This window comes from Oreochromis niloticus, linkage group LG23 (assembly GCF_001858045.2).
Source record: "Oreochromis niloticus isolate F11D_XX linkage group LG23, O_niloticus_UMD_NMBU, whole genome shotgun sequence".
In the NCBI taxonomy this organism is placed as follows: domain Eukaryota; kingdom Metazoa; phylum Chordata; class Actinopteri; order Cichliformes; family Cichlidae; genus Oreochromis; species Oreochromis niloticus.
The window spans coordinates 30573206-30586807 of NC_031986.2; the positions used below are offsets into that span (position 1 = coordinate 30573206).

General features: G+C 39.1%; 1 protein-coding gene across 2 annotated transcripts in view; it reads right to left on the reverse strand.

The window, feature by feature from the left end:
• The window catches only part of tbl1xr1a (TBL1X/Y related 1a), a 47768-nt gene extending 34204 nt beyond the window's left edge, over positions 1-13564 (reverse strand). For both annotated transcript variants that reach the window (XM_003444294.5, XM_005451127.4), the window contains exon 1: positions 13294-13564. The gene's annotated coding sequence lies outside the window, so the exon portion shown is untranslated. The remainder of the gene's footprint in view (positions 1-13293) is intronic.
• Between the last annotated feature and the right edge of the window lie 38 nt (positions 13565-13602).

The following is a 13602-nucleotide window of genomic DNA, read 5'->3' on the forward strand; positions in this document are numbered from 1 at the left end:
AGGCAGTTTCTCTCACGTGCTCTCCGTTGTTTTTTCCCTGCCAGCTGGCTTCTGTATCACATGGTATAAGGCTCCGCCCTTGTCATTTGTTGAGCAGGAAGAGTGAGCGCTTGTTTTCATGCAGATTATGTCCCGGATCAAAATGCGGTACAATCGTCGTCTTTTTTTCTTTCTTCTTTTAAATCGTTGTCATTTGGAAATAAGATCGCACATAAGTATGAATTGAGATCGCGATTTTCTAACGATTAATTGTGCAGCCCTAAAGTACTGTGCTTCAACGTAACATTACTGTATTTTGTGTGTATAAGGAGCACAAATGGCACCTGTAAGAGACATGGTTACGAAGGAGATTTCAAATTCAAGGCTGTCATTCACGCAGTAGAACTTGGGAACAGAGCAGCTCGAAATCTGTCTGTCTTTGTTATTATGCTCAGCGTCTTTTACATTTTGACTGCACAATTGTGAGCTTTTTTTATGCACAAAAACAACATTGTTTTATCTTATTTATGGAGCATTTTTATTTAATAAATGCTGATCATTAGTTTCTGAGTAATTTTTTCCATGTAGATCTACGCTGTATGATAATAAAAGTACCTGTGTGATATCTGGGACACAGCTTTGACTAAGAACTCTCTTTTTGTTCTTACTTTATGGCTTTAAAAAAAATATTGAGATATATATCGTATATCGCCATCCAGCTAAAAAAAATATATGAATTTTGGGCCATATCGCCCAGCCCTAGTATGAGTCTTAAAAAAATCCACCACCGCCGTCTTTTCTGTTTGTTTTTGCTCAATTGTTGCATCCCTAGTTCAAAGGTCATTTATTAACGTTTTAATATCCCTTCTCACAGATACCATGCTCTGAAATCCACATCATGTACAGCAAAACAACATAATCCTTAAGTAAAAATGGACCGCAGGCCTTTAACTCAACAACAGTGCTGCATCATGGGTCATATGCCCAAGTCCTTGTTAATACCACTAATCTGTGATGAGATCGGTTTTCTTTTGTCTGATCCAAGGCCATATGAGACAAGCTCAACCAACTGCAGATCCTTCAGATTTATGCCAGAATCACAGATAAACACATCAACTACTAAAACAATGCTGAGCCCGGGCAATCCCTGATAATAATGCAATGCAATATATCACAGCACAGCAAGGATCCCATGACATTTAGCTGGGCTTAAACACACCTCAGCTTTCTCCTTCTCTCCTCAAGTACGGAGGAGGGACAAACCCTGGACCAAGCAAACCAGAATCACAGGGAGCTTGTTAGAGCCTGAGACACGCTGTGGGTCATTTTGGGCCTCTTGGGAATTATAGGAATACATATTTCAGTAAAGCTGGTGTGTGTAAAATGATATCCTCGTGATCTGGATACTCGTAATAAGTTTAGTGTTTGACCTCAGACGTTAGCAGCACAAATTTAAGGTCATTAAATTTGTGCTGGTCAGCTCCAGACAAAAACACAGTGAATTCTTCTATAAAATAACAATAAATAATTAGGAGAGAGCAGAGTGAGTGATCTGAAGAACAGAAAATGGTTGGAAGGTTAAAGAGCATTAACCATCCAGTGCTGAGCCAGCCATAGACAACCATCATCAGCAGGGTTTAGTACTAAATTTTCAAAGGTGGAATTTACAATTTAGGATTTCTCTTAGTCTCACAAATAATTTCAGGGAGGACAACTTAGTGGGCTCTTGTTTGGCGAGAATTGGTCTGGTCACAGTATTTTCTATTTTACTCCATACCTGAATCCCACAACAGGTGAGCAGCAAAAACGAAACACTGTAGAGATGTTTCAGAGCATCTTTCTGCTTTTAACCCAAAAAGATACTCAAAGATGATCACTGCTACAGCTGCTCTGCCTGAGGCAGCATACCTGTTTGGATCCTCTAATGACAGACCAGGACCAAACAGATGTGGCTGAGGCTTCCACACAGTGTATCACGTCAGCTGGATGAGATGTGTTTAAATATGAGATTTATTCAATATGTCTTCTTTGCGTCACAATATCTGTTTGGTCCAAAATTAACATAATGTCCACTAAAGGCCAAACCCAAAGCTAGCTTAAGCTGTAGTTTTTGGCGATTAAAATGATCACTCTAATGAAAAATATATGTTTTAATATATTGGCTTCGAACCAAAACTGTCTCATGTTTATCAATTGAAATTTGCTTGCCATTTTTTAGTCTGATAAGAAGTATTTATTTTTTTAATTTAAGAATAAAGTCAAAAGACAAAATTAAAATAAATACTTTCAGGTCAGCTTCAAGCCACATTCATAAAAGCCACAAGTACACATTAAGCCCTACTACTGAATTATACTAAGCTGACTCTTTTAGAAAAAGTCAAGTGTAAACAAACAAACAAAAATAAAGTAAAAATTAAAATGGAGCCATGGCTAATAAAACCATGTTTTTGTTCTGTTTTCTTTAAGATTCTACATTAAATCATCATCATACTATGTCGACCACAGGAGATTCAAAAGTATGATGCAGTCAGCAATTTGTCGCTTGTGCTTACTGGAGCAGAAGACACATCAGATAAGAAAACACATTCAGCACGAAGAAGGGCACACATAAGAAGAAGATACGAAAGAGTAAGTCGCCGTTCATATCGTTACGTATTATTGGACACGCTGGCACTGCACAAGCAGAATCCCTGATTTGAACACAACAGTTCTGCATGCCCAGTATTTTCTGTTTCAGAGCAAAGGGAAATTTTTATTTTGCCGTCTTTAAAACTTCTGCCAGACTTGCTTCATCACCAAATAAATCCATCAGGCATCTTTACATGTGAACGCGTTTCACTAACGCTACTTTTTCACCTTGGTCTGTTGAGAAGCGCGGCTTTTGCAGCCAACCAGATCATAACTATTTAGGCAGCATTAATAAAGGAGGTAATACTTCTCTAAAGCCATCCTTTGGATCATAACCCAGTTCCTGGACCTTGGGTTCATGTTTATTTTATTCAAAAAGGGAAAATTCACATTAATACACATGAGAACAAAGTTCCATTATATAAATATGCCAAATTTAGCCATATGGGCCAAATTCCATCTGCAGTCCCTGACAGGCTGATGGCATTTACAGATAGTAAAGCAAAGCAATGCAAAATCATCCATCTACAGATAAGAGCCAGAAGCATTTGACTGATGAAACAAACACAAACCAGATAAAATATTAATCCAAGCCACGCCCAAGCACATGAACACAAATATAGAAACACTTTACGGTAATAAATCAATGACTTATAGTTGTTGATGATTGGCTCATGAACGAAAAAAGAACATTACTACTTCCATTTCTCTTATTACCTGACTGAGCCTTTAAAGCAGATCGTGCTTTAATCTGGCATTCATTAATGGCCCCGTACGGGTGCCACGGCGCTGAAGCAAAACATAACATTGAGGACATTTGTATCTCCATTTCAGTCTCAGTTTCAGAGCCGTTACACCCCTACGATTAATGCAGGTTTAATGTGTTTAATGTTCTAAAGCCACACAAATAATAATAATAATAAAAACTTGAGAAACAATCCACTAACTTGCTATTTGCTCAAGTGAAAATGCATTAAAACTGCAGTATATAAAACTGACCTGTAAATTTTCTGTACTATCGGTTTGCTCCAGTTTTATTAAGGCCAACCTCATTTCTCAGATTTCAGCCATGCTAAGCATTCACTACAACAACAGTGATAACATCGAACACGCTTGCCAAAAAAAAAAAAAAAAAAAAAGTAGTGTAACAGGCTGAACAGTCAGTCAAGCAGTTCCTGCAACATGATAAAATCTGCACCCACAGTGCAGCTGCGGCGTGGCGTTCCTGTGTTGGCGGGTTAACCCGGGACCTGGAAGGCGTGGAATGCCCCAGTGGCCCTTTGTCTTTTCTTTCTGCTGACACTGTGACAGCAGCTGTGCTGGGGCGTTCCTGTGAGCCAATTAGCAAAGTGAGCATTCCATTCACAGTCTCTTCTGATCCATGTGGTTCAATCAGAGGCTCATGTCATGGATTTGGTCCTTTGCAAAAATACTGTCTTAATGTTAGATCTGTCAGAAAAGCACCTGCTGTTTGACAGAGCTCTCCAAGAATCCAAGTAGAAAAGACATCTCTGCTGGGAGGACTCAGCCTCATTTATTAAACCTAAATGAACATTCAAGTTAAATGAGTATCTGAAATATAGCACATTAGGGTAGGAAGGTGAATGAGTCTATCAGTGTCAGAAGGGTCAGGTTGTAGAGACCATGCTGTATATCTTCATGAATATGATTGCACTGGATGAGTCAGCTGATGAATGAGCTGGTAAGTGCTAAGTAAAATTAGCAACTAATGCCACTAATGGTAGGATATTTATATCCTAAGAATATTACATTCAAATCATGTTTTTTTTAATATTTTAACCAGTTGCAATGGTTACCGTGGGTCATGCTAACTGATAGAGATGAGATCCAAATTTTTTAAAATGCCAGATTAAAACCCAGAGCTGTAGTTGGAAAATCTGCAGGAGATTAATGCATGAGATTAACACTAGCTGTATAAATTCAGTAATTTCTGAAGGCCGGCTTTCTAAATTAAGCTGGAAAAAAAAGAGATAAAAGAAAAGATAGACCACCTCCTCAATAGACTGCTTATATGGGAACTGTAGTGTCTCAGAAGAGCCAATGCAAAGTGAAATTCCTGGCTCCTCCAGTCCACATTGTCCTTGAGCAAGTTGCTGAAACTTAAATTGCTCCTGAGGCATTCTTCGGTGAGTAAGTAGAACAAAGCACTGTATGAATGTGTGTGTGAATGCAGCATGTCGTGTAGAACAGCTTTGAGTGTTCAGTAAGAGTAGCAAATGGATTTATGAATACCAGTCCATTTACAACATTTAAGATGGATGAAGCCACCATTATGTTGCCCACTGGTTTTGAAGACCGTATTTTGTAACCTACAAGTTGGCATCTCGGTGAGTGCCGTACTCCATCATGTCTCTTGTTGCCATCCTCCACCATATCTCTTGGAGATGAGCTTTTAGATTCAGCTAAGAATCTAAAAAACTAATAGACTTTCACTCAACAACACTCTAGCACATGTCTGCCCCAGACAGATCATTTTTGTGTTTACTTTCAGACTTTAGGTAATTAAAATGATTAATATAACTACACAGTTTCGAGCAACTCATTGTTTCCCAAAATAGTTTCGCTATCAGATCCAAAGTCTGCATGACCCACAACAGCTAAACTAAAGGTTGCAACAGAGCAAAATTATCCTTACTTCAGTATCGCACTCTTCCTGGTTGTACTTGTAATGGCAAGCAATAGACGAATCTTTGTGAAAGTTCAACTGAAACAGCGAACATACCAAAGCTCTGCTGATAACTTTCCTGCATTTCCTAGATAGGACTTTATCACAGCTGCAATCGGAACCCTTTCTATATTTTTCCCCAAATTATAGCCAGGCCTGAGCTCACATTCCTTATCAGTCTAGCAAAAAAGACCTGAAAGCCTCTGCATACCCTTCACTTAAAAGTATAAACCATGTGTTTGTCCCGCCAGCTGGCTGTGTTTGCCATGCATCAAGAACTTAAGGCCACAGACATCTGTTTGCACAATTAACAAGAAACTGCACCTGGCATGTGTACTAATTCTTCAATGCTGTTTTAACGGAAAGAAAATTTAAGCAGCTGTAAATAAAATAATTAAATCTGATATTAAATACAATTTTGAAATGATGCTGGCACATATGGACAAACAAAGCACAATTTTTCCGTACGTCAAAACTAGGAATGAATTCAAAGATAGGTCTCTGTTAATGATGGTGGGCATCTTTTGTTGTTTTATTTTGCCACTTTAGTGGACTCAGAGATTTCAGTACAATAAATTATTTATATCTAAAGCACCACTGGCGGCAGTGCCTCCTTTTCTTTTTGTTGTGTTACACAGAAGCCCTGGTCGTAGATGTTGTCTTGCTGTTGTTCTCAAAAAAGGTGGTGCTGAATTGTGGTCTGTAACATGCACTAAGGCATAAGACTTTCATGCAGTTTTTTAAGTAAGCAATTTTTATCAGTGTTGTTGCAACATGAAGTCAAATTGTGCTTAGGCCTAAGTTCAGCCAGGACAATCTCGTATGGAGAAGGTACTATTAGCAGAAAATCAAGGTCTCATTAAGAGGTATAAAAACTCTTTCTTGTTTTCCTAAATACAAACTAAAAGTTACTAAATTGTTAGTACTTTCTTATGTGATGTCAAGCAGCCAGCATGTTATTACTGATCGTACATTCCAAACTCACAAAACATAAAATTATAAAATCCCAATCTTTCGTCATAAATAGCACAGTGGAATAGTTCATTACTAACAGGGTATTATTTGTCATATCATACTCTACTGGAATATATCACAAGATCCAGCAGTCATTTTCATGAAGTAAACTAAATTGTGGATTGGGACTTTCCCCAGAGTTTGGACGGAAGCTGCAGGCCGTACATAATCACCCTGGGTCACTCTGCAGCAGAGGGGAAAGGGAGCTGCAGGCCTGTAAACTTCAAAGCCTTTTGAGTAAAGAGGGGGAGGGGCCACTGAGCACCAAGCATTCTTCACAATGTTGAACTTGACCCCTGAGATTGCCACACACACCATGTGACCGCTGTTGACTGCATGTGTGTGTGTGTGGTGCAGATCTGCGTGGATGCACATGTAGTATGAGCATGACTGTGTGTGTGAGAGAGAGAGTTTTGAATACAGTCGTCAAAGATAATAAGCACACCTAACTCCTGGACCTTCAAACTTACAATTTAAACCAATTAAATAACAGGTTTGAACTATTTGGTAAATATAGCTAACCACTGTATTGGAGGATAATTTCTGTGATCGGATCAAATACCATACAAAACACAAGCCTGAAAAAGGAGAAAAAGGCATGCTTTGTTAAAGACCAAAAATCACATCTGATTATTTGTTTAAAAAAACAAAACAAAACAAAAAACTCCACTTAGAATCAAATTAGCCAAGTCTACATTGTGCGCACAAAGGCCCATTTCCTTTGTTACCCTGTCAGGTCTAACAAGCAGGAAGTTTTGTGTTATTCATCTGTTTTTTTGTGCCACAAGCTATAACTACTAAATTACCTCAAGTATGTAAATAGCGCAGTGTTACTGTAAGTCTTTATTTCCACATCCACAACAACATTTTTAAGTATTAATAGAACAAAAGAACAATGTTACAACTTTACACAATTGTGACAAATATCTGAGTAACATGTTCAGCTGCCTCTCCAGTGAGTCTCTCATCCAAGTTTGCCATCTTGGACTGTAGCCGTGGTGATACTCCTCGTTTCCCTCTACAGTGAGCTGTCTATACGTGCACATGAACTAGAAATGGAGAAAAATCTGACATATGTTGACCCTAAAGCCAGAGGTTTTAATGCCACGAAGATCGCTATCATTCTAGCCCACTATTACCACCATGGTAACTTTCACACTTTCACTGAACCTTCTTTGTTCTGACGCCATGCAAGAATGACAAACATACATGTGACCAGCAATGCCACGGGATGTTGCTGACAGTGGCACTCAGTAGATGACTGAGCTGAGGTTAATGTCACACCATTAACAGCTGAAGTCCTTTTGAACCCAACAGTCAAAGATGTAAATACTGAACTTTTATGGCAGTGATACATCATGTTAAAAGCATAAACTAATTGTTACTATCCAACATTATTTATAGACTACCCAAAACTTGCGTTTAACTGTGTTTAACTCATAGTTTTAGTGACGTACTGATCTAATTTACGTAAAGCCCCTTATGTTACACAACCACTACATGTGGTAAATTTCCAGCTCAATTCAATCAAGTCAATTAAAATTACTTTTCCAACATCCCAGAAATTATGCACACAAACCCTGTAGTCATTGAGGAGGTAAGACCTACTTATTGTTTAGTTATGGCAGATATGTACACGATCCAGGGTATTTCCATATTTGTGCGTCTCTCCATCTCGTGTCAGGCCATTATCTAACCAAGGAAGACATTTTCACTCACTGCACTTTAGTCCATTTTGTCTTTCCCTTTTCAATTCACAACACTGATGACGGGCACTGGTTACATAACTGTACTACTCCACCACCACGCTTCCTCTGTGATTTATTAAGGCCAAGCAATAAATGTGTCCTGTGTAGATAACATGACTCAGCTGCCTGCTCTGTAGCAAAACCTTATTCTTCTGTCCTATGCTCAGCATGTGCTCTACTATATCAATGACAAACAGGCAAATTCAGTCCATATTAAAAACATCCACACAATATTTCAAAGATCACGGCTTGAACTTCTAGCTTTCCTTTGTTGTCCTATTTTATACTCTGTTGTTAGACGCAATAGGGTCAGTCATAAACATCGTGCTCACAAGACAATCAGAGAAATGAACCAGTATGTGAATGTTCAACAACCTTGGCAGTTTAGAAACAGTTACCAAGGTAATTAGCTGTCACACACCAACGGGATTTCGACACATCTCTGCCTGTCTAGTTGAAATGTTGTGCTTCAGCTCAGGAAATTGTAAAATTTACAGGAAGTTAATTACAGCCACTCAAAGCTTTCTATTATGCCATAGCTAATCTATCAAAAAAACTCAAGTACTGATGAATCCAAAATTAAGCATGTTATCAGTTAAGATAATGTTTTAAAGATAATTCTAGCTTCTTCTAGAAGCTATATTACCTCATCGATAAATTGTGGTAGTGTGAAAGGAAATGTGAAAGTAGCAGAAAAACACGGCACAACTCCATCATGTTGCTGTTTCAAGTTTCACAGTTACCAACAGGCAATGTTTTTCCTGGTTTAAACACTCCTTGGTCCACATATAGTTAAGACAAAGAGTCTTTGTTACTGTAGCTGACACACATTTAGGCATTTTCCTGCTATTCTATGCCACTTCAACAAAAATGGATTTTAAACCCCACAATAAACTATACACTGCTTAAAGGTATTTTATAAATGACAGTTCTGGAGGTTTTCCTGTAGTTAAATGCCAAAACCTCCCTGATGGTTTTGAATATGACATTTTTGCATGTACAGGGAAAAAGCCAATAGTGTCGAGCTGCTGGATTATACCAAGCAAGCCAATTGTAGCTCATTTCCCCCTTAATGCAGTACATTAATATTATCATTAAAATATTAAACCTAATCTCCCAATGTAAAGCTTCATGTTGATGTGTATATTACCCATCTCTTACATCATGGGCATATGTGGGCGCATCCACACCATGGACATAAAAGATGCTGAACTGCTTTAAACCTACATTCTACCGATTAACTGCAATCCTTCTAGCGACCCTTGTGGTTGCAAAAAGACTTCAAGTTATACAGAAGTTAGATCCCTCAAATCCCTCAGCTCAGTAAACACTTTCCTGATGACTTTCTGGCCTCAAGCGCTAGGTCTGGGTCATACTGAATAAAACATTAAGTTCACTGTGTAAATTACAGTTACTCAGAAATGAAGATTATCCTGGACATGCTCATTATCTAACAACTTCTCAACTGCAAGTTGGTAGCCAAAGAGTGCAGTTTCACAGTCTGATCCGCCAGCCGCTCGTCACTTTTGGCTTCCACACGCCAAGATGGAGATGGCAAACACAGCTCACCCTGAGCCTTCATAACGGGACTTCCACCTTTTATACCATCTATGTGTGTGAGAGAGCGCAGGCACACACACACACACACGAACAAGTTCATGCTCACAACTTTGTCCTCTGTGAAATTAATGTGCATATGTGGAGCTTCTACACCAATCCACTAATGGTCACACTTATGTTCACTAATTACAGCAGGGAACCTCTCCTGCTCCCTGATATGGACTATGTTTATTCTCTTCATGCTAGATATGGCAAATAAACTCCCCACTCTTTCTCTTTCAGTTGTTTTTGGGGAACTTACAGTAGGCTGGACACTGGCAACTTTACAGGGAGGCGAAAGGACAATCAGACTACAAAGAAGATTGCTTTAATTGCTTTACTACTGCAAAGTTGCCAATTTCAGGTCAAGTATTTATAGATGCGGATTTCAGATGAAGACAATATGCGTCACGTTTGCATGAGGGTAAACGATGAGGGCTGTTTTTCTGAAGACAATGTTTCTCACTGTCTTCTTAGTTCAAGAGGATCATTGCAGCAGTAAAAAAAATGAAGAAAAAAAGACAAAAAGACAAAAGCATTTTTTATGTCTAGAGAGGGAAAAGTGCTTCTACATCTTTGGAGGGAGCAGACGCGCACATGGTGAAACACAAAATAGACACAGTACACAAACCAGCATCACTTCTGTTAAGCTCCAATTTACACTTGTGTGTTTGTATGTGTTCTAGACGTGAGACAGAACTATATTTTAAACATCTATAAATACAGTAAAAATAGGTGATTCAGACATTATGAGCCTTTCAACGATCAGTTTCTTTCCCATTCTATCTCCTACATGCAGGATTATTATTTTAATCTCCATGGATGTCTGTTCAGAGTCTATTCAGGTGTGACTTACGATGCAAAACACTATAACAGGTGCAAAAAAGGAGAAGAAGGGAGGCCCACACATGCTGTGTATGAGCTCTTCTTTCTTTTGTCTTTTTTTAACCAAAAAAACCCACATAACATGTGCAGCGGTGATCCCAAATTTAACGATCAACACAAAGCTTTTGGTTTTGGTGGGTTTCTCTTGTTGTGTGGTTCAGTTCTTTAAAAACACAACTGAACTGATACAACCAGAGGAAAGAGGAGTAGCTCTGATCATAACAGCACATAAACCAAGATAAAAGAGCATATCTGAGATTGCTGTGAACTCAACAGTGACACCTCCACTGAGAGTAAAAGTCACACCAAGCTACTGTACAGGACAAAGTGATTTGTCTTTATACACTGAGCTGAAAGAGACATACAGTAGCACAATTTTAATATCTATATAGTTATAGCTGTAAAAATAGCTGTCACTGTTTTGTCGGGTGACACACTGATTTTTCATTTATAGTACTATGTATGGTGCGTCTCTGTAGGTAGATGGGCAGTATGTAGCTGGCACCTGACTGCGAACATGCTACCACTGCTAAACCATAATTTCCCCATTATGGGTCATCTGTGCACTAGGACAAACAAATGATGTGTTGCTTAATAGCTGTCAAAAGTTGCACTATGACACCATAAAAACTGACAGAGAGCTTACTGCTGACATATGCATACCCACCCCAACAATGTGAGATTAGATAGCAGACTTTGTAGTCGTCACAATGATTCTTGATTAAAGAAATAATACTGAATAACTGTGAGGTCACACAACTGGCTTTGTGTCATTGTTATTTCTGGGGATGAACCCATAACAACAGATATAACGAGAGTGAAAGTAAATAAAAAAGAGACAGACAAGCCTTGTAAACGAGACTTGAACTTGTAAACTAAGTTGACCACAGTGTGAAATACCTCAGAACAGCTCACCCGTTGCTGTTAGCTTCATCTATGCCACGTTAGTTCTCCACTAGAGCTGAACTGAACTGAAATGAACAGATAAGCTGACAGATCGGCAGGTTGCTCCCGATATCCGATCCAGCACTTTCAGTTAGGATTAAACTGACATCTAAAAATCAGCTCTCGTGCATTCATAAATGGTGACCTCCTGGCAACAAAAACAGGAGACACATTAAATAGCTGACACATAGAGCAAACTTCGAGTTTATTCTTCTGGAGCACACTTACTGTGTGGATAGCCCAAAGGGTGGTAGCACAGAACGCTGTAGATGCACGTGAATAAGGACACAAGTATATGTTTCAGCTGATACTAACAGCCCTATCAGAATATATCTGTTTCTGTGTAATGTTTATTTAACTCTCTGCATTGTCTGCAGCACATGTAGCAGAGTATGCCCTGTAGACAATTTTAAACTCTTACGCACTGTGAATATGAAGCACAGACACCTTGCCTGCCTGACCTTAAAACCCACGAAGACAAAAAATAGCAATGACCTGAGATGACATGTTTTATGATGTGCTTGGTCCTTAGCTTAAAAAAGTTGATAATTATCAGCTATGAAACCCAACAGCTGCCCTTAATAAAATTAGGGCTACTTAAGGCCGGGTTTATGTGTGAATACTGGACTCAGGACTGTATACATGTGTGTTACATAACCTACTTTAAATATTAGTTACAATGTTTAAAGAACCAAAATCCCATGTAAGGACCAGGTCAATAAAAAAATAATGACAAATGCATTTAAAAATATCGATATATATTAAAGCCTACAAATATCTTAACCCAGTTAGCCTGTGAAACGTAACTGAGCCTAAACAGAGTCTCTATTGCCAGCCTTTTCCTTGCTAGCACAGATAGTGAAGGCTTATCTGGGACTGGTACATTGTGTCATTGAGTTGAGCTTTGCAAGGTTGGCAAGTGGCCCTCCTGTGTGTGTGTGTGTGTGTGTGTGTGTGTGTGTGTGTGTGTGTGTCTGTCTGTGTGTGTGTATTCGCCCCTCCCCCATATCGTCCATGGCTTTGGAACAACCAGCTCCACAGCTCTGTAGTAAGCTTTCAATCAAAGTGGCACAAAGGTAACAAAGTAAATAACACGATGAAATACTATGACCTGAACTTTGTCACAATTATGAATCCAAGGTATGCTACAGACAAAAAAATAAACAAGAGCCTGTAAAGCACAACACAACAGACTGGCACAACTACTAACTGAACTAAAACTGTTTCAGTTTTGATTCATAGCCCTTCACAGTTTTATAGACACACTGCCTTATTTAACAAATACAAAGTGTATTGAAACACACAAATTGTCCAAGTTAAGTAAGAGATAACAGAATAAATTAAGCCATAACTGGAGAAAATAGTTACTTCACAATAATAAAACTTGTAGGCTGTCACTTGTAGTGACAAAGTAAAAAGTTTGATGTCATATTCAATCTAATTTATTCTGGGTTGAATCCAATATAAATTATCTTAGAAATGTACATTCTAATGACTTGGGTTTAAATAATAAAAAAAAACATTACACTGGTTTTAATTCAAAGCTAGTAGGTTGCAGGAAGGAAGGGCGCGCTCACAAACACAAACCACGCGCGAGAACTGCTTTCGAACACATGCACACGACACGCGCGCGCCTACTCACGCGCTGAGGCTGCCCATCCCCCACACTCGAGAAAAATTATAAAAATAAACGTCCGAAACAGCGCAATAACCCGGCGAAACCTCGCGTTCACAGCCACGCGTGATCGATCTACGCGAGGTTATCATTTATAACGGCAATAATCAAGCGGAAAGACGGTAAACACTCACCAAAAGCTCCAAATCACACAAGGGGGGTGCCTTCTCCTCTGTGCTCCTAATATGGAATCTCCTCCACCACCGTTGTTTTCTAGCTCTAATTACACCTCGAAAAAAGCGTTATAACTGCCTTCAGACCCGGCAAAGCGGGGCTAGGAATCCCCAATGACCGATGTGTTTTGGAAACACGGGCATATATAGTGATAAATCCCCTTAAAAATGAGCTGGATGTACAGTTGGGTCTAGATTGTAGGTTTGCTCGCTAGTAGAGAAAAGAGCCAAACGGTTCAGTAGCAGCCAACGGCTTCAGACTGAAACACA